Raw genomic sequence first — 24,679 nt, forward strand, 5'->3', positions numbered from 1 at the left:
CTAGAATATTACCACTTGTTCCAAAGAGAAGAAAGAGATGTAGCAACTCACATGCTAGCTCTTACAACTTCTGCTCAGCAGTGACATTTCACTGGCCTAAACAAATCACTTGTCTATGCCTGAGTTTAACAAGGCAAGGAAGGGCACCAAGAGTCACATGCCACAACCAGATGACAATGGGGAGGGGGGTGCATATTTTTCCAGGGAGATGAAGTGAATAATTTTACATATTAATAAGATTGACTTAAATTTTCTTTTCAAATTTGACTCACAGAGTTTTAAATTTTTTTTTTATCTCACAGTAATATGAGAGTATTTTCCCTCCATTTTTGTTGCATCTTAAATACAGCTAGGTAGATTATGCTGGGCTTATATAACTAAGATCACCAATGATTTCCATTGACTTTCAACTTATGTAAAAAAACAACATTCTCTTCTACATTTTCTTGAAGGTAACTCTATTTACAATTAGAAGTAGTCTTTGTTCTGAAAATTCACTTGTTTGAATACCCCATCCAACACCTACTCTCCCAGTGATTAAGTTCACCTCGCATGTTTACACATACACGTTTGTTGGCATGCTCTGCTAACCTGGAATAATCTGTATCAAGCATGCTTTCCAAACTATAGTGCATTTCACATAATAAGAACACAGCTGGCATAGTGGACTGATTCCATGTACTCTGAACATATGGCTTAGAAAAGGCCACAGGAGTCCTGATCAGGAAACTTGATTCCAATTAGAAGAGATGTATTGGGGTCCATAGTCCTGTGAAGAAAAATGCTGATTTATAAATATCAGCTTCATTAGGCACCTGTCTGCCCAATTTGCTGAAGTTATTCAAGTTTTAAGTAAGAATAGCAGTGAGGGATTATACTTCAGTTTGAATATCAACATCTATTTTGACTAAGGTCAGAACTACAAAGTAAAATGACATCTAAACCTCTTTCATGTGCCTCTCACTACTGGTAATCTGAAGGTTGACTTCAGTATTCATTTGGGATTCCAAATTTCCAACAGGCTAGTACTGTTCCTCTTTGTCTCATAAGACATTTGGACAGCTTTTGTCCTCTTGCCAGAGATACTGAAACAGTAAGGATTACAGCCCTATTTCTCTTTATTGTGGTCTTCAAGAATGGGCAAGGGGTGGGAAGATAGGTATGTGAGCAATGCCCTATGGGCTTAAGGCCTTTCTTAGTCCCAGCAGAGTCAGATGGCCCCTTGCATTGGATCTTTCATCCCAGGCATTATCAGCTGCCTTAGGCTTTTGGATAACTTTCAGAAAAAAAACCTTTTTGCTAATGTGAGAGCTGGGTATTATAGTTCTGTCAGCTGCTTCCACCAACTTTCCCTTATTAGTCTTGAACTCCCAATAGCCTTAGGAGAATGCAATTCTAGGAGACTACTAATCAATATCCATGTGATTCTTTTTGAGAAGTAGCAAGCAATAATCTTGGGGGTGGACTCTTCCCCTCCCTCCTCAATCACTTACTTTATTCATAAGTTCTGCAATCTAGAGTTTCTCTTAGGACACTACAAGGCTGAACATTATTCTTTCATGCAGCAGCTCCTTTAGGAAGCACTATTTGATCTCCTACAATTGCCTGGTAATGTTAGATTTTGAAACACAGCATGGGATCCTTGTATTCCTTCCACAGCCCATTAGCTTAAGGTGATTTCTAACACTGCATTAGTGTACATTGAATACGGAGTCAAGTTGTTCACTCTATTCAGTGCCTTTCCTTAAAGGAAGTATAAGGTTTTATGCACAGAACTTGGTCGGTTCCAAGGAATAGCTCTGAGTTTCCTACAGCTTGAGAGGATCCAACACTGTGCTTCAGGGATTTTCCAGGTATTTATCCCTGCAGATCCACCATTCTCCACTTTGTTTAGTCATAGAGGTGCTGTTATTGTGAAATGCATCAATAGGTACACTTGCCTTCTGGCTTCTGGTTTGATCAAGTTAGGCATGGGCAGGAGATTAGAGGGTGAAAGGAGAGTGAGGTAGGGGGCATTCACTCCCACAGCTCCTACCTACTGCATTCCTTTACAGCAGCTGCTCCTTCAGTCCTAAAAGTGTAATGGATCCCCATATCGCAAGCCCTGATATTCTGCACCATCTCTTCTTGGTTTACCTTGACACTACCCATGTTTATAAATAGTCCCTTTGATACCTCTCATCAGTTACCCCTTTTGATGTAATATCTTTTTTTTCTGCTATGAATTTGACTGATACAAAAGCAGTTTAAATTTAACAAATGGTTACAATTTTCAGTGACTGATCCAAGCAATTATGCATCTCCAGTGTATTTGGCTCATTCTTGTGATGTTGTTTTCTATAACTTGTGGATGCAATTGCTGCTATTTAATTGTAACTCACTAACTTTTATTTTACCACTGTGCTCTTCATCTCCTGATTTGAAACATCTTCCTTCCCTACCTAAATAGTCTTCCAGCTTTGATAATGTATGTTCCTAGATTAGAATACAGTAGTGTGTAGATAGTAATCTTTTTTATGCATTGAATATATGTAACTATTTTTAGGAGACTTGAGAACAAACAAGAGTGTGAGAAAAGTTAGTTAGTTCTATGATAGATTTTGTAACTCTGAGAAAGACTTTTAACATCTCTAGATTTTAATTTCTCCTTATGTGAATTGAGGGAACTGGTCCAAAAAAGTGTTTTGTCCCATGACCACAATTTATCCTTTTATTAATCCTTATCTGTATGAGGATTAATACAGAGACTCAGAATATGAGGATTAACTCAGAGACTGCTTATAGTGTGTTAATCTAGAGTAACTTAGTGGAGAATGGGGCTAGAAGTGTCAATTTTGCTCCTAAATTATCTTTCTTGATTCTAGTCATCCTTTGGAAGACTTATGGATGATGGTCTTTAGGTAGGGTGTGAACTTCCTTGAAACTACGTTAAAAAAACTATGCCCCTGCATCTTCTTCTGGGGCAACTGTCCACAGATTTCTAGATTCTCAAAGGACTAATGACTCTCCTTCTCACAAAAGAATAAGGACCACTCTCTTTTGTCTTTCCTCACCCCTGGGGTGTTAGAAGACATGGGGTGTTAGAGTTCCAGACTGCCAGATACATAATTTGAATATATTTAAATGCTTCCATGAATGCATTTATCATGTACCATGAGCCATTTTCTTTTCATAGGTTTTCAAATTTCTTTAGTATCTACTGATGGATTTTCAGATGAAAAGATCAACCCTTGACTCAGAGAAATGAGAAAGAGGCTTTTTGTCTATGTGACTTACTTTATAGCTATAAACAGCAGGTACATTCAAGGACTCTGCTAGGATAAAGAGAAGAAACTGATTTCTCTCACAGAGAAAATCAGATTAGGAGACTTTATTTTAAAATGAAGTGTCTGCGTTCTGTTTCTCAGAGTGCTTTTCGTTCTCGGAAACACTGACTTATCTTACGGAATTCTCATTGAAGCTTCTGTCTTTATCACACTGCCCTATCAAATCTTTGGTTTTTCTTGCATTGATTTTTTTTCTCCTGTTTTCTCTTTACAAAAGGCATCAGGACACATCTACATGATAGCAAATGAAATAACACATCAGTATTTTCATACAGGCTCAAATTCTAGAGGAGGTAGAAAATTGCTTTGCCTATGGGTGATGTTTGTGTTTCCAAGATATTCCTCTCTCTCTTCTATATGTGTGAGCATCCTCAATATTCCTGCAAAAACAGATTAGCTATTTTAATCAATGATTGTGTTTCTGTCTACCTGCCTATCTACCTACCTTTCATTTTTCTGTCTACTTGTTCATTGTCTATTTATCAACATACATACATAGAATTTTGAAACAGTTTTAAGTACTTTACAAGAATTAACTCATACTTTGCGAAATCCTCCAAACCAGTGATTCTCAAAGTTTTCAGTCTCAGAATTCTTTTATACTCATGAAACTACTGAAAAACAAACACCTTCTGTTTATGTAGGCTTTTTTGATTATTTGTGTTTCACATTAGAAAATAAAATTAAGACAATTTAAACTATTTATTTACTAATTTTTTAACAACCATAATGATGAATCCATTACATGCTAACCTAAATAACATTTTTAATAAAAAATAAAATATTTCCAACATAAAAACAATGTCATGAAAAGAGTTACACTGTTTAAAATTTTTCAGATCTTTGTAATGCTAGGTTTACAAGGGAAAACCAAGGAAATGGTTTACATAAGGAAAACAACTAGACTTCCCTATCTTCCTTTGCATTCAATCTGTTGTAATTTTGAGGTTTTCAGAAAGCATATGAAGAGTTCCAGCTTCGTTTAGATATCTAGTTAGAAAATGAAGGATAATTTCAATAAACTAAAGGTTATTTCCAATGTTGAGTCTGAAATCATGTCAATAAATTTTTCATAGTCGGTTACATTTGAATCCATTGGAACATTTTGCACATTGAATGAATATTTTTACCCATGTACAATTTTGGAACATCATGCATTATTTGAAAAATGTCGGTTTACTGAGATATGCATGTCTTGGCAGGGTTTGGATATGTCATTATACAACATAAAAGATCAAGATATAATAAAATTAATATTTTTACTATTTAGTGATTCACCAATAACATCCTTAAAGGAAAATGGCTTTTTTTAACTGCAAATGGATTATGAGAGGAATACAATGATAATACATTTTAGGGTTACTACCTTGGTTTGTGAGAGTCAAGGGCAAATAATGTCTAAACATTATTATGGAAGTAGTTTTGACTTCACAAAGCTCCCGAAAATACCTCTGGGATCCCCACATGTCCACAGGGCACACTTTGATAAACACTGCTCAAAATAGTCCTTGAGTAGGTTGGCATCATTATCCTCATTTTATAAATGGGGAAACTGATGAAGAGAGTTTATGTGGCTTTCTCTAGGGTACCCAGCCAGTAAATGAAGTAAGAGGGATTCATTTACCAAATCCATGCCCTTAAGCCCCATTTTGATAAATAAATAAATAACATTATTTCAGTCTTCACTTTACTTGACCTATGTCAGTTCTCATCATTGCTGTTTCCCCTCTCAGCTACTCTGTTACCTTTGCTTCCAAAACATCATCCTGTGCTAGTTTTCCTATACCTCATAAGCAGCTGTTTTTTAGTCTTTTGCAGTGGCATTCTCCTATACTCATCCATTCTAAAAGCTGGAATACCTTAAGGCTTCATTATTTTTTCTCCTCTCTTCTTCTATTTGAACTCTCTCTAGGCAGTATCCTTGAGCATGGCTTCAATTACCATTGATATGCAAATGACTCACTGATTTCTATCTCTTGCTCTGACTTCTCATCTGCAAAATACTTTATTTTTAACTCATTTTACATGATTTCTTCTCGCAAAGGCATCCTAAACTCTAAAATTGAAATGGGCATCCTCCTCCTGTGCCTAAACCTAGCCTAAAGCTGGTTCTTTTAGGTTTTTATTTAATAAATGTGATTACTATCTACCCAGTTATAAGACAGAATCTCAGGAGTTACTCATGTTACGTTTTTCTCCCTCAACACCATTCCTCACTACCTTAAATGCCCTCATCCTAGAATAAACGGCCGTCGTATTTTTTTTACCTCCTATCCATTCTCCCTCCACAGTGCAGCCAGAGTATCATGCAAGTTCAAACCTGTTTTATTTCTGCTAAAACTTTTTAGGGGCACTCCTTTGCCTTTAGGATAAACACTGAAACTTCAAGGTGGTCTATAATGAGGGCAACTATAGGTCCCCAAGTTACTTGGTACCTTCCCCAGCTGTGCCTGTTGTTATTAGGAAGAACCTGTTTCATTTTCAAATGTGCCTTGGTTTGGATGATGAACCTACATGACCACACTATGCGAATAATCCGATCTCTGATATCATAATGTACAAAGGTCTCCCCTACTCTACGCTTCACCAGAAATGCTTTTTTAAAGTCCATGAGTTACACACATTTTTATTTATTTACCTCTTAACTTTTCAGATTTCAGCTCAGTCTTCCCATTTTAGGATAGTCTTCCACATTCTCCCTGTTTCAGTCTGATAGCTTCATAGAAACTCTCATAGCTCTTGTCTCCTTTGTAGTGGGGGGATTGTGATAAATTTCCATATCCCATCTTAGAGTAGAAGCTTTCTGAGGGCAATGAATGTGTCTTTTTAGCTCACTGTTGTATCCTCCAGTATCTTTCAATATTTAGACAAAGTGAGTATTCAGTGATTTTTTTGAAGGAATAAATTCACAATGCTTGAGATATTGTTAGTAATTCATATTTTTTCCAACCTTTGTGGAAAAAGTTAATTTTTAGTTATTTTGAACGTTCTTTTAAAGTGCAAATGTAAGTAGCTTTAAGCAATGTTAAGATCTCCTTTTTCTGAGGTGATTCATCAGATAATTCCTTCTCTCTATAGGAAGAGACCAGGGGATAAAACTGGATTGAGAATAAAGGAAAGAATAGGGTAGTGGTAGAAGTTAAAGTGTGTGTGTGTGTGTGTGTGTGTGTGTGAGTGTATGTGTATGTGGCAGAAAGGAGGAGATTTTCTTTCTCTATTTGACTCCTGCCATGTAGTTCTGTTGGGTAAAGTGTCAAGTAAAATGCAGACACTTGCACTGGAGAAAAATACTTTGATATAGGCAAGCCAATGGGACTTGTTTTTCTATTTTTCCCTGGTGAGGTGTTTTATTGTTGGCTCACCAGTCTCTCCAGCACCTGCAACAATTGCTGTCCCTCTCTGAAGAAGAGGCAAGGGAGAATAGTGCAGGATATGGAAGGTATAGAGGTAGTCTGAGAGGTCAGTGTAGCTTTGTTTAGTGAGCACATGGAGGACACAGCCTTTGCCCCTAAGTCTTCAGGATTTTCCAGAAGTTCCATATTGATATAATACTCTAAGTCACAGGTAATCTAACAATGACCTCTGCTATAAATGCCTTGAAGAAAGCTTCCTTAAAAGGGGTCATTCTAGGATGATGCTCAATTTGATAAATGTTCTCACATATTTTAGCCCATTGTTTGTCAGGGGATCTGAAAGTATAAACTCTGGTTCTAGTGGCAGGGACGTTTTTAGCTAAAATTATGAAAACACCAAGTGACCTTTAATCTACTTAGAGAGCTGGAGACACTTCACATTACTTTGCTGACCCACGAAGTGGCAAATGACTACTATAATTACATGATTCAAAGCTCCTTCTCAGCCTCTGCTTTCACCTTGAAGGCAGATGATGTAATAACCACATGTCAAAGCATCTGAGAATATATTGAAGGCCTATGGTATTTAATTTATTTAGTCTCAAGACAAGATTTGTAATCTATTCCCTTGAAAGATACCTGACACATTTGAAACACAGTTTTGTGTTGTGCATTTTCTGTGACTTAATGGTAGTTTTGTTTAGCAGTTTGAAAAATCTTTCCAATGACTAATATTCAGTCATTAATACAATAACTGACAATATTAGACCATTTTATAAAATAAATAAAAAATAAAACTTGTTCATATCAGTCACCAACATTTTCTTTCCTCATGGTTTTCTTCAACTTTACTTTTGTGATTGTTTTACTATAATTTTGCATATTTAATTTAGTCATTAGTGTCAATATCTAGAGAAGGAAAACTTTCATTTCTGTAGTCTCGTTGTTAAGTGTAGCAATGAGGATTATTCCTTCAAATCTACAAAACTAGTCAAAGAAATCAATTTCAATTAACAGATTTCATTATAAATTCATTAACTTTCTCTGTACTTTTGAGAAAAATTTTAAACTTTGCTTTACTTTATAGCTTTTGTTTCATAACCCAAGTTGTTAAAGGAAATCTACTATTAGGATAAAGGACCATAAATACACAAAATAATGTTGTAAACATAATAACTCAAAACTTGATTGTTTTGAAACTTGCAACTCAAATTTTATAAATGTAATATTTCTTTACTCACAATGTAAATTAAATGCCATGTAAGAACATTTTCCACAGTGAGTAATTCTCATCTTGAAGTTTAAATTGTATTTATACATGTTAGCTCATATACTTTAAAATAGATGCTCTATTAACAATTTTTTTTTTTTTTTTTGAGACAGAGTCTCGCTCTTTGCCCAGGCTGGAGTGCAGTGGCACAATCTCGGCTCACTGCAACCTCTGCCTCCCAGGTTCAAGCAACTCTCTTGCTTCAGCCTCCTGAGTGGCTGGGACTACAGGCGCCCATCACCATGCCCGGCTAATTTTTGTATTTTTAGTAGAGACGGGTCTTCACCATGTCGGCCAGGCTGGTCTTGAACTCCTGACCTCAGGTGATCCACCTGCCTCGGCCTCCCAAAATGCTGGGATTACAGGCATGAGCCACCGCGCCCGGCCACAGACTCCATTTTATAGGTAAGATTTGATTAAGTGGTTTTAGAGGTTTCAGTTTAAATGATTTTCTTGTATGCTGCCATTAGAAAAGGAACAGAACAAAGAAAGTGCACAATAAATATGTGTTGAATGAAGTAATGAACCTTTAGGATAATTGTTCTCCATTAAGTCTATGTTGAATAAAAATAAAATAAAATAAAATAAAATAAAATAAAATAAAATAAAATGGAGTTTGTATCCTCACCACAGTACATTCTCATTGGTGTTGGGATAGTAAAATCTTAATTTTCAGAGTTATGGAGTTGAAAGGCTACCACCACAAAATGTGCATGATGACATTTACCCAGCCTCAGTGACACGACACTTTCGAATGAGAGCTCCAAGTTTCTCGAGTGAGGCCCACCTGCAAGTCATTATAGACCATAATATGGTTCTCAGAGCCTGACCATATTATTTATAGAGCTTGACCTGACTGTCAGGAAATAATGACAGCATTTTATACTTCTGCTGTGCCCTACTTCTCAGTGTTCCTTACCAACATCAATAAATTCTTATATCACTTCTGTGCGGTATTAGATGATAAATATTATGACATCGAGTTTTACAGATGGGGAAGTAGAAAATGAAGCACAGATGTTCAATAATTTTCTCCAATTTCCAGTCACTATGTAGGACTTTTCCATAAGCCATTTAAATAATATCAAGGATAAAGACTGATGTATAGGGAAGTAGAAATGGGTGGAGGGGAGCGGGGCACATTTGAGTCCATTGAATATGGACAAGCTACTGTGGGAGTAGTTAAGCTAGAAGGTGATTGAAAAAAAGGTGGTGGGATTAAGTTACTGTGATTTATTTGTAGCTTCTTCCCTACTAACTGCCAAAAATGATTTGAAATTGGAGAATTTAGTATATCTGTTTTCCCCTTCAGTATCCCTTCTGGAAAAAAGAATGATAACAGATTCCAGTAATAAAATTGTGTATATTCCTAATGAGGTATTATTGCTTAGTTGGACTGATTATACTCTCTGGTAATGAGTTTGAGGATAGACTAAAAATGAGTTGGTTGGGAATTCATATTTTTTGATATATTTAGCACTAGAATTATCTTCTTATTTTTTTCTCTCCCTTAATCTTTATCAACATCTGCTCATAGCTGGTCACTTCATCATTCACCAAACAATATATATTTAGAGAGAATGTATTTCATATACATGTATTATATATGTTCTGTCTCTCTCTCTATATATATTTTGTACTATACACATTGTACAATGTATTATATACAGGTGGCTGTCCATATCCATGGGTTCTGTATCCATAGATGCAGAATTCTTGAATACAGAGGGTTGACTGGGAGATCTGACATCTGCAGGTTTTGGTATCCGTGGAAGGTTCTGCAACCAATCTCTGGTGGATGTGAGAGGTGATTGTACTTAAGGTAAAAGTCAATGGAGAAGGCCACTATTGGAATATGGCCAACTCAAGGTGACCCTGCAAAGAGGAAGTTTGGAAAATAAAAACCCTTTCCATGACTAAACCCTACTGGAAGCCAGAAAGTCAACTGCTGTGATCACACAGATGAGACTTCTGGCTTGGAAACAGAGGAAAAGTGTGAACAGCAAACTGGGAGGGACAAATAAAAAATATCTAACTTTTCCTTCCTACCACAAATTTGAATTATGCCCCAATCTATTCTCATCCTGACCTGAGGTCTCTTTATTCCAATTGTCTTCAATCAAATTCTGACTTTGTTGCAGATGCCAGCAGAAGTTATCCAAATGAAATGGAAATAAATTGATTACAAATAATATTCAAATAAAAAATAACTTGTGATACCTGCTGAAAAATTTAGTGACTGACATATATCTTAAATATGTGTCTCCTTTAATTTGGTCTTTCTGTTAATAATGTGGTAAACTAAAGGCTAAAGGTAGTCCAGCCTATGAATCAGGAGTAACATATGCATGAGTTTTTCTTATGTTTGCATATACACTTAAAAGTTGGTTACTTATAAGATATAACTTTAAATCTCATAAAAATTATTGTTACACAACTTTGAACTGTGTTTTTTCTTGTGTAAAAGTGAAAAAGTAGTGAACTAGGCAAAACAGAATGTAGTAAAAGATACTCTCACCTGGCCATCAATATGGAAACATTTAATTTAAAATAGTTTCCAGAAACATCAAGAGAAGATGCATATTAGTGTGTTAATTATTCTCATTCTCCATAGCAGGAACTATGTTTTATTCATCCTTGTACTCCTGAAAGCCAAGCTGGCCAGTAGAAGGTTTATAGAAAATGTCTTATAAATATGTTTGTTTTATTGTACAACTTTTGTCTTGTTTATATAAAATGTATATATAGTTAAGTGATTTTTTCTATTAGTCATAAATATTGATTTCACATGTAGATGGTGTGAAATGCAGATGTGGATCCACATTTGACCAAACTTGTTCATCACAGAGTTATCACAATCTCTGGGTCTAATCTAAGAAATATACTGTTTTCTTATACCAAGTCAAGACTCTATGACCTGCTCCTCTACCTATTTTCACCATTCTCATCTCTTCCTATTTACAGCTTCAAGAAAGGCCTCCTCTGCTAAAAATGCTCTCTGATTAGCTATTCATTGCTTCCTGAACTATGAAGACATCTTCTAGGAATACTCAAGATCTTCTGCTATGTGGCTTTATTTTAAGATTAATTCCTCATTACCTTCTTACACAAAGCCACCACTAGCATATCAAGCACAGCTGTACAAATTTTTAAAAGGCCAAAAGATGATGACCAGAATACAGTCAGCTGTCTGTATCTGCATGTTCCTCATCTGCAGTTTCAACCAACTGTGGATAGAATACATATATATATATATATATATATATATATATATATATATATATACATTTTTTTTTCTGCCAATTCTAGGAGGATATAAACCTGAAGGCACAAATCTGGGCTGGAGCACATGGTTTCCCTTGTGAGAAGAAAATGTCTCCTTCCTCTGAATGGACACACCTTGCACACCAGGGCACAAGGTTTGTCTAGAAGAGCACAGCTGAACATCATAAAGTGCAGAACCACACACCTGGCATCCTTGTCCCTACACAAGGTATGTTGCTGTTGAAGTACAATTTGTTACTCTCCAAAGCACACTCACAATTCCCTACTTGGGTCCCTTGTTGCATGTTACTGCTCCTCATTTATGCATTTGGATGCTTTCTTATATTTTTCCTCAACCTCTACCACATTCAGTTAGGCACTCAGCCTATATTTCATGTATACCTATGTAGCAGGTATTATGACCAGAGTTGGGGATGCACAGAAATTGCAGATTTCTTATTCATGACATTACTTCTCATCCCCACAACTCAATATGATAATTCCTTTCCCTAACCACCCCACTTCCCAATGCACATAATATTTTGTCTGTACTTTCCTTTGAGAATTTGCATTTTCTACTCTTTCTAGTACTGTGCAAACATATGTTTTCTTTGCCATTAAACTTAATGGCATGGACTTAAAAATCTTGATATCTAGAACAGTGCCTAGCCCTGTAACTTGAGGATATAAATTAAACTTAATTGAATTATTCATTACCTTCCTTGTAACTTTAACTGTCGCATTATGACTGTAACTCAATCCGTGTATTATATGTCAGCAAAGTTGAGCGCCTTTTCCGTGCAGTTACACTTTGAGTTACTTAAGGATTACATCCTTTTGCTAGAGTCCTCAAACAGCATTTAGTGGCATCTTTCAGACATGTGGCGCTTGCAGAGCTGGAGAAAAGATGGCAGAATTATATGTCTTTTCCTTTTTCTTCTTTTTGGCAGCTCTTTACCTAATGATGTAGACTATATTTGATACACTATAGTTTTCTTATTCTGCTAAATTCCTCATCAACACATGACCTCGATAGATATTGCTGTCAACATCTTCAATTTCTTCTTTCTATTTATCTTGACAAATCCCTGGGTGCAGTATTAATTTTATCTACCTTAGCATGGAGGTGATTATTTTAGCTCATTTTAATGCTCCTTCTATGTAGTTGCCCATTAGTGATCGCAAGAAGTTGATTCTACAACCACTACTCCCCTCCTGCCTCACTGCAGATACCAAAACTTTCAGTTCCTTGTATAAAATGGTATTTGCGTATAATCTACACACATCTTCCCATATACTTTAAGTCTTCCCTAGATTATTTAAAATACCCATTATGAAGTAAATGCTATGTAAGTAGTTATACTCTACTTTTTATAGACATATTTTTATTGTGGCATTGTTATTTTTATTGGGTTATTAAAAATATTTTCTGGCCACACCTTACAGGTGTGGTGGCTCACACCTGTAATCCCAGCACTGTGGGAGGCCGAGGTGGGCGGACCACGAGGGCAGGAGAGCTAGACCATCCTGGCTAACAAGATGAAACCCGCTTCTACTAAAAATACGAAAAACTAGCCAGTCATGGTGACATGCACCTGTAGTCCCACCTACTCAGGAGGCTGAGGCAGGAGAATCGCTTGAACCTGGGAGGCAGTGGTTGCAGTGAGCTGAGATTGCACCACTGCACTCCAGCCTGGACAACAAAAGCGAGACTCCATCTCAAAGAAAAAAAATGCATATATATATATATGTATTCTATCCAGAGTTGGGTGAAACTGCAGATGAGGAACATGCAGATACAGAGAGCTGACTGTATTCTGGTCATCATTTCTTCTTTTTTGTTCCTTTGGGCCTACCAAGGGTGATTACAATTCTGCTTTTACTAGGCCTGGGTTATCTCAGTCTCTTTGTAGTGTGATGCAACTTTTATAAATAATCTCTTTTTTAAACCCTCTTCAAATTATGGTAATGTAAGAATGACATTTATTTTCTGGAGGGGATACTGCATGATTAAAAAGACAAAAATAGAATTGAAGGTTGTAACTATATGTGCAGTCTTAAGTGGAAATGACATACGGACACTGCCTAGAGGGCAGTTATTCAGACATTAAGTTTAAGATCACTCAGCCAGACTGAGGAACAAACCTGTGGAGAACAGACATTAAAGATTAGAAAAAATAGCGGGTCTAAAGTTCTATGAAAGCACCAGAATATAAGAATGAAAAGATTATGTCAAAGCATGCAGCAAAACAGACATGAGACTTGAGTGAGAAGTAGGGTCTTGTCATTAAAGGTGATGACATTCTCTTCCATTTATACTAGGAACTGCAGAGATAGGGACAAGACGTGTATCTGTAACTGGTTGAGCTGCTGGTTGGAAGCACATAATTAAAATAATGGGGTACAGCAATGATTTTCTTTTATTAACATATTAGAGCAATTAATTTATTCATCCTTTGAAAAGTATGCATTTTAGGGCCATATATGTATATACTGATCCTCCTCAAAAATCTTCCAGTTCTTTTACCAAGACTGAACCCCCACTATTTTGCAGTGATCTGAGGATTAGACAACCAAGTTATAGGGAATTAGATTTAGAATTATTCAAAAGTTGTCCACGCCCTTATGTCCAGAGCCTATGAATATGTTACTTACCTGGCAAAAGACTTTTGCAGATGTAATTTAAAGTTAGGACCTTGAGACTAGAAGATTATCTTATATTATTCGTTGGGCCCATCTATTCACATGAGTCTTTAAGAGCAGACAACCTTTTCCGGCTATGGTCAGAGAAAGAGATATGATAAAGGATGAAAGAAAGGGTCAGAGAGATATGACATTCTTGGCTTTGACAATGGAGGAATGTGGGTGGCATCTAAATGCTGGAAAAGGCTAGAAAACAAAATTTTCCCTAGAGCCAAGAACAAAAGAATTTGCAATCCTGCCAAAACCTTCATTTTAGCATGGTAAGACCCCATGCTGGACTTGTGATTTATGTAAACATAAAATAATAAATTTGTGTTGCTTTCAGCTAATAAATTTATAGAAATTTGTTACAGCATTAATAGAAAACTAGTACCAAAATCAGTTTATAGAATACAGAACTTGGGATACTTTGGATAAGGAAATAAAATATAACAGAAAATTCCACCTGTCTTGGAAAAGACTTGATAAGGTCAAATGCCTATCAGGAAGGATCCTATAAGGGTGAAAAAAAACAATAAGGAAAACCAAGTCCGTAGGTCAACTGAGTTTGGCCAGTGAACTATGTAAAAAGTCAATAATTTATGAGTAGAAAAGTTGGTATTATTTAGAAACTCAAGACTGTCCACTTTTTTTTTTTTTTTGAGATGGAGTCTCGCTTTGTTGCCAGGCTGGAGTGCAGTGGTGTGATCTCGGCTCACTGTAATCTCTGCCTCCTGGGTTCAAGTGATTCTCCTGTCTCAGCTTCCTAAGTAGCTGGGACTGCAGGTGCACGCCACCACACCCAGCTAATTTTTGTACTTTTAGTGGAGACGGGGTTTCACCATGTTGGCCAGATGGTCTCGATCTCTGGACCTCGTGATCCTCCTGCCTTGGCCTCCCAAAGTGCTGGGATTACTGGGGTAAGCCACTCTGCCTGGCCTATCCACTTTTTTTTTTTGACAGGTGAGAGATGACAGTGATGGAGATAGCTCACATCTGCGTGCTCTTAACTGTTGCATAGTACACTTGTTTACATATTTTTGCCATGGGCAGAAACGGAAGAAGCCCATTCAGTATACATACCAGTATGTAATGATTATAGGAATACTGGATTTTGATCACAACATTTCAATAATGGCATCCCCAAAATTAAAATAATTTAAATGTTCTGAAAAGATGTTGTTTTCCATTTCAAAAGGATAAATAAAACTGGATATGCTATGGGAATGATAAATCTGTACATGCTGTGGGAATGATTTTCAGATAATGACCCATAAGTCCTCTCTAGCCAATACATTTAAGGAGATACTTTAGAGTTGGAGAGTATGATTCTTCCCTTATTTAGGGCTAGAGAAGAAAAAGCTCTTCACATTTGAAAGGAAAGATATGTTAAGATATACAATGAATTGTATCTTTCCTTTGAAGTGTGAAAGTCAAGGTACACAATTAGTCAAGGTATACAATTCATTTCAAAAGCAGTTATACCATAATAAACAAGTTTGAAACATTTTCTAAAAGCCTTCAATATTTAAAAAAATTGATGTTTTAGATTTTATGAGTATCCATTTAAAAAAACCAGAAGTCAGCTGGTTAATTCAATGAATGTAGATTTTTCTCACATTGTCGTGTTTCAGTACAATTCACAGCTGTATAAATAATGCCATTCATAAATAGAACTCAAGCAAATTCAATTCTGTTTCTATTAATGTGAAACGTGCTAAAATTTTCCACTTTTGTTTGCCTAAAGAACGTGTATGTCTTGGCACACAAAAGCTCTCTTGTGTTCCTATAATTGTAAAGAAAAAAAAAAAAAGTTAGCCACCACCTCAAAATCCTAAGGGCACCAAGCAATCATCTTTCCAAAGAGGTCTATATTTTCAGACATGACGTGTGTTACTGATTGTGGAACAAAATCCACTGTATAATTTCTGCGGTTGTCTAAAACTGACAAAGCAGCTGGGAGGAAAAACGTACTGGTTGCAGTTTCCCCAGATTTTCTTTCATCTAGCTCTGAGGAATTCTTTTTCAGAGTATACACAACACAATCCAAAAAGAGGGGCTTTTTTGAATGAAACATGTTCTGTCTTAAGCAAGTTCTAAAGTGATCCAAATGTGAAGCTTTAGAATCTGATGATACCTACTCCATGGAGGCCTGACAGTAAGTCATGTAATACATCGATGATTTTATGGGTTTCTCTGTTAGTAATTCCAGATGGTGTGTCTGTGCTCTGGCTGTACACTCTACGTAAATCATCTCACTCATAATCAACAGATATCCAGAAGCACTTTAATTGGAAACACTTAATTTTACCAGTTATTTGTAACTTTTAATACAATCTCATTTAAGAACATGGAGTCCCTTGCTTTTCATAATACTGAGCTCTTTTTCTGGAGAGCAGGTTTTGGATGGATATGTGCTGCTTGAATCAATGTTGTTTTCTGAGAATTTGTGTGTTCCATATATTTGTGGTTCAGTCTTCAGAAATGCTGCTACAGCATCTTCTGCACTTCTCAACACCACCTTCTTGCCAGCTCTTATTATGGACTAAAAAGGACTTCAAAAGAAAAGCATGTTTGCCACAGTTGAAAAATGATTGCTGTTAATGCCAGGGTCTTAGTATCAGCTCTTCAAACCACCATCATTAATCTTAATTAGAAAACTAAAGCAAATGTTTTTTACCATTTGCAATTAATATGGGGCCTAATTTGAATTCGGATTCCAAACAGAACTCACTGTCTGCCTATGTTGGAAAGTGTGTTTTATACCTGCCGGTACCAATATTGTTTTAGTAACCGAGGAAAGAACAGAGCATTGACTGACATCAGAATAATCTGTGTCGACCATAAGCATTAATCTTATTTAGAAAGTCAAGCTGAACTTTGTCAAACAAGAAAGGTTTAGGAAAAAAAAGTTTACCTTAAGCCTATACAGAAGTATCAAAACACAGAGGTTCATCTTAGAATTTCTCCCACTGAGGCAGCAGATATGGCCATTCATAACAAAGACCTTGTCTTTTGTTCTTTCTGATATTATTCCACATTGAGATAAACATGTGATAGGTGAGCTTTTCACAGGAAAACTGGGAGATCTACTCATGCTACCCTGTGTGGAAATGATTTTTTTAATTATATAAAACAGTAAGTTGAAGGTAATATTTATAAATAAAAATCTCTAAATATTTAGAGATGATTTAGAGATATTATCTCCAACTTCGTAAGCATTTCAAGTAACTTTAAATTTTAATTGAATTTCACTGAATTACTAAATCTAGAAATAACTCTAAGGAGATACTGACCAAAACTAGACGTAGTCTGGCTCTGTCACCCAGGCTGGAGTGCAGTGGCATGATCTTGGCTCACTGCAACCTCCACCTCCCGGGTTCAAGCAATTCTCTGCCTCAGCCTGCCGAGTAGCTGGGATTACAGGCACCCGCCGCCACGCCCAGCTAATTTTTTTTGTATTTTCAGTAGAGACGGGGTTTCACCATCTTGGCCAGGCTGGTCTTGAACTCCTGACCTCGTGATCCACTCGCCTCGACCTCCCAAAGTGCTGGGATTACAGGCGTGAGCCACCATGCCTAGCCTCCTCTTTTCTTTTCTAAAGGTCTGTAAGTGAAGGCTGTGAGTTTGAGGACTTCTCTGTAGTATAATGGTTGGCAGAAAATCAAGCTTTGGTGCTTGGAACCTAAATACAAATTTTCTGGTATTAAGAATACTTTATTTTTAAAACTTTTACCAACTGCTATAGTAAACTGATATTTGTATCCATGTAAATAAACATATATAAACATACAAATATACATAAATAATTCTATTGTTTTATAAATATAACAATTTCGCTGTTATATAAATATATGAACATAAACATGTTTATTTACACAGATAAAAATAGTTTACTCTATATAGTTTATATATATAAAAACTATAAACTGATGTGTATCAGTTTGCTATATGTTAGTATTTACATGTGTATAAATATTGGTTTATCATAGCACTTGTGTGTGTGTATCTATCTACTTGTTTCCTTGTCTTTATACATTTTTCAAATGTGGAAAGAGAAGGATAAGAGAAAGCATATAGTAGCAGGCAAATAAAGGCTAAAATTCTTAGTATTCTTAGTATTTAAGTTTTAATAAATTAATAACTAACCTGCCTTTCAGCTTTAACACCCTGCTGTGAACAAAGCTAAAATCTATATTTGAGTGTTTGCCCTAGTTGTATTTCGCTTGGGTAGAGGGGTGTGATTGCTAAGCATTGCCCTAAAAGGCTTAGAAATTTCTGATGCTAGTCTCATATTGTGTCTATTTAACCAAACTTTTTGTGTCTTGACCTTAACAAATAAAGAATACAAGGTATTAATATGGTTCAAGATGGATGTTGTATATGTGAGAATTCATAATACTAATTTCTATATTTGTATCCACATTTGAAAACATCAATAATGCAATATTAAAAGAAGCAACATGGCCAAGAAATATTGATGGATAAAAGAATAAGATGAAACTGAAACTCAAACATGACATCTCACTCTATTGACATAAAAATATACCCCAATATATAAACCCTTTCCTCAGAGTATATCCTTCTTATCATTCCCTTTCAACCCAGAAACTTTTTCCAAACAAATAGAGTTCAATTTTTCCCACCACTAAATACTTTGGTAATATTAGAATTGAGGGATTTTGGCAACTGTCAAGAATTTTGCTCTTTCAAAGAGTATTCACTCTCGCCTTGTCGATTTCAGCATGGGAATGCTGTTTTTCTCAGGCTTTTATATAATATGGTTTTATGTGTGTATACAAGTGACTTTTTAATGTTAGAGTATCAGAATTCTATTAAAATAGTTCTATTCTGGCTCTAAAAGATCTTGGATGAATTAACATGGGGATCATTTATGTAGGCAATATTCATTATTCTTATTTAGAAAGTCGTATTTGCTGATGGCCATGAAAGGGTTTTATTTTGATTCTGAATTTTCAGTTGGCAACTAAATCAAAAACCCATTTTCAATAACTGCTAATAAATAGCTCACATATTTCTATGCTTCATTTTCTTCAGTTTACCTATAAAGTTTAAGTGTGATAAAGCTGCAGAATAATCTCTTGCAAAGGGCATCAGGAGACACCTAGTTTGTATTTTCTTATCACCTCATGTTTCTCACTAAATACAGCATTGTCTTTATCTTCTAATCTCTAGTCGTAAACTCCTTCATTAAAACCTGAGGGGAATTGTACTAGTAAACATGATGAATTGAGAAGTGTCTTTGAAAGCTGTAGTCTAGTGAATAACTCCAGCAGCAGGCGAATACTTTGTAATAAATTTGAAAATACTTTAACTGTGGAACATATTACCATCTGCTTTCAGTGTTTTTTTAAGGTTTGGAATCTATAAGGTTTTAAAATAGAAAAGAAGAATGTCACAGAAAAAAAATTTTGGCAGTCCCAGTGGTAATCCCTGTACTACGTTTAGTGCCACATGTCGAAAGACACTAATGCCAAACTGCCTATTGTGGCAAGATGTACATTTTTCCTATTTGTTGGAGTCCCCCTTAGAATCAATACTATTTTTTCTTTATCAGAATAGGGAACAGATCCAATTTACTAAAATATAGAATGAAGTTGAAACAGTAATATGTTTTGAAGATATGAACTAGCTAGTTCAGTCTTTCTTGATGAACACATTAGTAAATTGATTCACAAGCCTAATTACCCTGCCGTTTAAGATCTTTCAACATATAGTGATTCTGGACCAAGAAGCGAGTGGCCATTTTTCATAGCAAACACAATATAGTGACATTAATTTTGCTCTCTCTCCATCAGCGCATTAATTCTGTCAGATCTGGTATTAAGGCTTGTAAATAGAAGCCTCAGAATTTTCGGTAAAAAATAGGTAATCTAAAAAACACACTATAAATTACATCTAAATTTTGGGTTAAAGGCAAAATGCCTAGAAAACTCTTAAGCAAAATTTAAAAAATTGATTATGCTCTTGAAAATAATTTTTATTATTCAAGGAAAATATCTTCTTATAAATTCTAAATTTTGGCACTGATATCTGGGAAAAATGTAAGAAACAATTTGAAGAAAACCAGAATAATCATTTTCACATAATTTTCTAACAAATATACAGAGAGGGATAACAGCAACTTTAGACCAAACAGGATGCCAAAATCTAAAACTATCAAATAAGAACATCCTACGAAGTCAAAGTAATGTATATCTAATTGTTTTAAGTTAAAATAATACTTAGCATCTTTTAGAATTCTCAATCTTGGGAGACAGACATGTTCAGGTTTGTAATATTAATTGTATGATATTTCTACACACCACTAGAGGCCACACAACTCCAAAAATGAATGAATAATTACATGGCCTGCTAATCAAAGCCTGAAAGAAAATAGAAAGCTAAGTGGATTTACCATTGTCTGTATAGCAAGACTTTATATCACGGGCCTTTCCCTGGAAGAGTTTAGATTGCCCTTGTGAAGCCACTAGAACTTGTAGACTTTTTACTGCCCTCTCTATTTGCAGCATATTCTTATTCTACCACCAGAATATATGAGATGTGTTTGCGTGCACAGCACATGAACAATGGAAAGAAATATACCTCTGAACCTTCTCAATATTCTAATAGAAAGTCATTAGAAAAAAAATGTACATACAGTCATATAATTTAGAATGCTAAACATTTGCTTTCTTTCCTGTTAGAAATTTTAAATAACAACGTTTACTTTTGTAACAAAAATATGACATTCTCTGTGTCAAACTTTACATTATATCACACACAATTTTATAATAATTTGATAAACATCCATGGAAACGAGCTGCCTTCTTCCTCTACAAGCCCTTCACCTCCCAGATGATCTAAGAATTAACCGTGGGAATATGTGTTTCATTGCCAGTAAACAGACCAGTCTTCTGGATCTCTTCTTATGTCCTAAGTAAAATTAGATGTAGCATTTTCAGCCTGGTTTCAACGCTTTGTCTGCCAGCCGGCAGCTTGTCACCTTGAGCAGACTTAACCAATTCGTTTATTTCTCTGGTTCTTAGCTAGATTTGAATCAGGTGACGCTTTAATACCATCTCAGCAAAAATGTAAACTGTGACCTCTATGATGAGTAAGTATTGTCTGGGCTCTGGAAATGTATTTTGTGAAAAACTGGTAGCACCTGTGCTACGTTTTATGGAAGACATAATAATGTTAACTAGCATTTCACTAAGTGCCTTTACTCTGGGAACGTCTGACTGTTTTCCTGATGAAGAAGCACAATTTTCCTTCTTTTTTACCTAGAGACAGTGTAAGACAGACAAGTTAAATGGCATTGTGATAGCAAACTAATATCTAAGGTAAAAGGTCCCAAGATTTTTAAACTATAACCTTTTACATTGACAATTCATAAAAGATGCTATTTCAGAATTAATAGATCAAAGTTCTAACGGCTTTCTCTAATATTCAGAACAATGTAGAGATTGCTCAGGGGATACAAAAACATCTAAAGGACAGTTCTTCCTTCCAAAAAGCTAGCAATCTAGATATAAACCTAAAAATACATCTTCAATAACAATCTGACTACATCTGTTTGCAGTAATATATCAGAAAGAGTTAAAATACAAGGCTGGTCAAGGATATGAGGTTATCGCCAGAAAAATAAGAAAACAGAGTGAATTCTTCTTAAAGAATAATTCAAAGCATATAATATTAAACCAAAAAAGAAATGTTTATCTTATATCATAGAAGTGAATACAATCTTCAATGAAGCTGAAAAATTATTACTATTTTTTCTTGAAACAAGATAGCTTCATGACAAATAAAAATGTTGCAAACAATGAAACACAGATAAAGAGTTTGGTGGGATTCTTTAAAGCATCATCGATATTTTAAAAATCAAAGTTTAAAAAGAGGTATATTGATTATTTTTGTCATATAATTTTAATATAAGTATGTTTATATGTGTCTATACAAAGCCATCAAATATATCTATATTATATTTATAGAAAAAATCTATCACCAAAAAATGGTAGAGAAAATAATCAATAAATCCCAAAATGTAGATCTTTGTTTCAATAATATTAAAAAATAACTGTAAATTAATAAAAGCTTTAAATAATGCTAACCGTTAGTATTCACAAAAATTACCATGCAGAATAACCCTTACATGAAGATTTATATAACTTGAGAGATATTTAATGTTCATGCATAGACATACTTAATATTTTAAATGTGTCAAACTTCCTAAATCTAGATTCAAACTACCTCAAACAAGCTTCTTGAAACAATAAACTGTTCCTAAAATGTACATGGAAGTGCAAAGGATCAAAAACATGAAACCTCTCCAGAAAAAGAAAAGAGGGAAGAAAAGTACATAAGAAGCCTTTTATAAAACCAAAATATTAAGACTGTGTTGGGGTCATTCAGAGATAGGCAATTACCAATAGAAGAGAATAGATAATCACAAAAAAGACCCCATACTTATGAGGAACTTTGCTTTATGACAGATATGGCATGGCAGGTTTTGGGGCAAAGAAGTGACTATCCATAAGAAGAGTTGGAAAATGTGGATTTCATTAACTAGAAACAAGGCAGCAACCATACATAAAAGATTGACAAATTTGACTGTATAAAAATTAAGAACTTTAGGTCATGAAAATGCATTTCAGAGAAAATGAAAAGACAAAACACAAACTGACATAAAATAGTTGCAACATACGTAGACAACAAAGCATTCATTTCAAAATATATGAGGACTCTTACGGAACCATCAGAAAACAAGTAAAAAGAATAGAAATAATATTCGGACATAATCAGGTATTTTGTAAGAAAAGTAATACAAATGGCCAATAAAGAGATGAAGATGTGCTGAACTCATTAGTAAGAATTAAAGTATAATTCAAGATAACTATGAGATACTATTTCAGTCCCATTTAAAAGGCAGAAATTAAATCTGACTATACTGAATTTTACAGATGATGTAGATCACAGAGGTCAATTATTCTGGCAGGAGCATAAATTGGAACAATCAGTATGGAAAACAATTTCGCATTGTCTTGTAAAAATGAGCTTTTGCTTCCCCTATAACCCTAATAGTTTCCTAAGTATCCAAGAGTAACTCTTTCAGAAGTCTACAAGGAGCATGTACAATTAAAGTTCAGAAAAGTATTTTTTTGAAGAGAGAAAACTTAAAACATCATGAATCCCAAGAATATGATAAATACATAAATACATTGCATTACAATTATACAATAGAATATGCATCAAGAAACATAATAAATGAATTATAGTTATGTGTAATATCATAGGCAATCTTATTATGATAGTATTGGATGGAAGGTCACATGCAGTATGATCACCTTTATATAAAATTTGAAAATAAAATGTAAAATATGTTGTTCAGTTGTATGTAAATAAATACACAAGTGCACACACACATATTGGGAGGAAGGGGAGTTGAATAGTAAAGGAGCACATAGAAGAAAATCTCACATAAGTTAAAGGTGATCATTTAATTCTTGTGTCACATGCTGAGTTGTCATATGTTCATTATATTATTTAAAAGTAAGTAAAAGAAAAGAAGGGCATTCATGGACTGATGACACTAATGTATTGTGACTTACGGATTTGATTAATTCAATCATATATGCCTTGGATCCTTTTATTTATTTGAGACGGATTCTCACTCTGTCGCCAGGCTGGAATGCAGTGGCCCAATCTCGGCTCGCTGCAAGCTCCGCCTCCCGCGTTCACGCCATTCTCCTGCCTCAGCCTCCCTAGTAGCTGGGACTACAGGGGCCCACCACTATGCCCAGCTAATTTTTTCTATTTTTAGTTTAGACGGGGTTTCACCGGTTAGCCAGGATGGTCTCGATCTCCTGACCTCGTGATCCGCCTGCCTCGGCCTCCCAAAGTGCTGAGATTACAGACATAAGCCACCACGCCCGGCCACCTTGGATCCTTTAAAAGTAATGTATGGTTTAAGGAGGAAATTTGGTTGAATACGTTTAAGGAAATATTAATCCAACCTGTTTAATAAACATTACCTGTGAACATTGCATTTTGAAACTGTTCAAATATACCAAATGATTCATATTATTAATTAGAACAAAAAGTCCAAAAAGAGAAAACTACAAATTCTATTACACTATTTAAAATAGCATACAAAAACAATTTTGAGCAAAATAATGTAAAAGTAGAAACTGATAAATTAAAAAATAGAAACGTAGACTTAATTCAATTTAATCCCTGTATCATTGGATACACACACAGACATCAAAGAGAGAGAGAACATGAAATATATTAGAACATTAGGTATGAGAAGAAGGTATATATCCAAAATTAAATATAAATTTAACTGCTATCTGGGTTATTATTTTAAAATCTCACTTAAATGAATCTATATCTGAACAGATACAAATTATTTACATTTTACTAAAGGGTTAACTGATAAATTCTCAAAACATTTCAACTATCAGAAAAATCGTCATACTGTGTAAACAACTGCAGAAAACAGAAAATAATAAATTCTCATGTTTTCAAACTAACAAAATTCTTCTCTTAATGATTTCCAAAACACATAAAAAGAAAATGACAGATCATTCCTAATATTTATTCAAATTTTTTTTAAAAATTAACAATATAATTCAGCAATATGTTATAGAAATAATAAGTAAAATTAGTTCTAATATGACAAAGGTGATTTAATATTTGAGAATATGTAATATGAAGCAAGTCATTCCAAATGAAAATTTTGTAAACATAATTATATTTTTGTAATGGCATTTTAGAAGATT

General features: G+C 35.0%; 1 long non-coding RNA gene across 1 annotated transcript in view; it reads left to right on the forward strand.

Annotated features, from left to right (window-relative positions):
- Nucleotides 1–24,224, forward strand: part of LOC117980340 (uncharacterized) — a 389,144-nt gene extending 364,920 nt beyond the window's left edge. Inside the window, exons 4-5 of the long non-coding RNA XR_010112212.1 lie at nucleotides 11,259–11,442; nucleotides 23,719–24,224. This is a non-coding gene — a long non-coding RNA (uncharacterized LOC117980340). The remainder of the gene's footprint in view (nucleotides 1–11,258; nucleotides 11,443–23,718) is intronic.
- Nucleotides 24,225–24,679: the final 455 nt, after the last annotated feature.

Source organism: Pan paniscus, chromosome 4, assembly GCF_029289425.2.
Source record: "Pan paniscus chromosome 4, NHGRI_mPanPan1-v2.0_pri, whole genome shotgun sequence".
Lineage (NCBI taxonomy): Eukaryota > Metazoa > Chordata > Mammalia > Primates > Hominidae > Pan > Pan paniscus.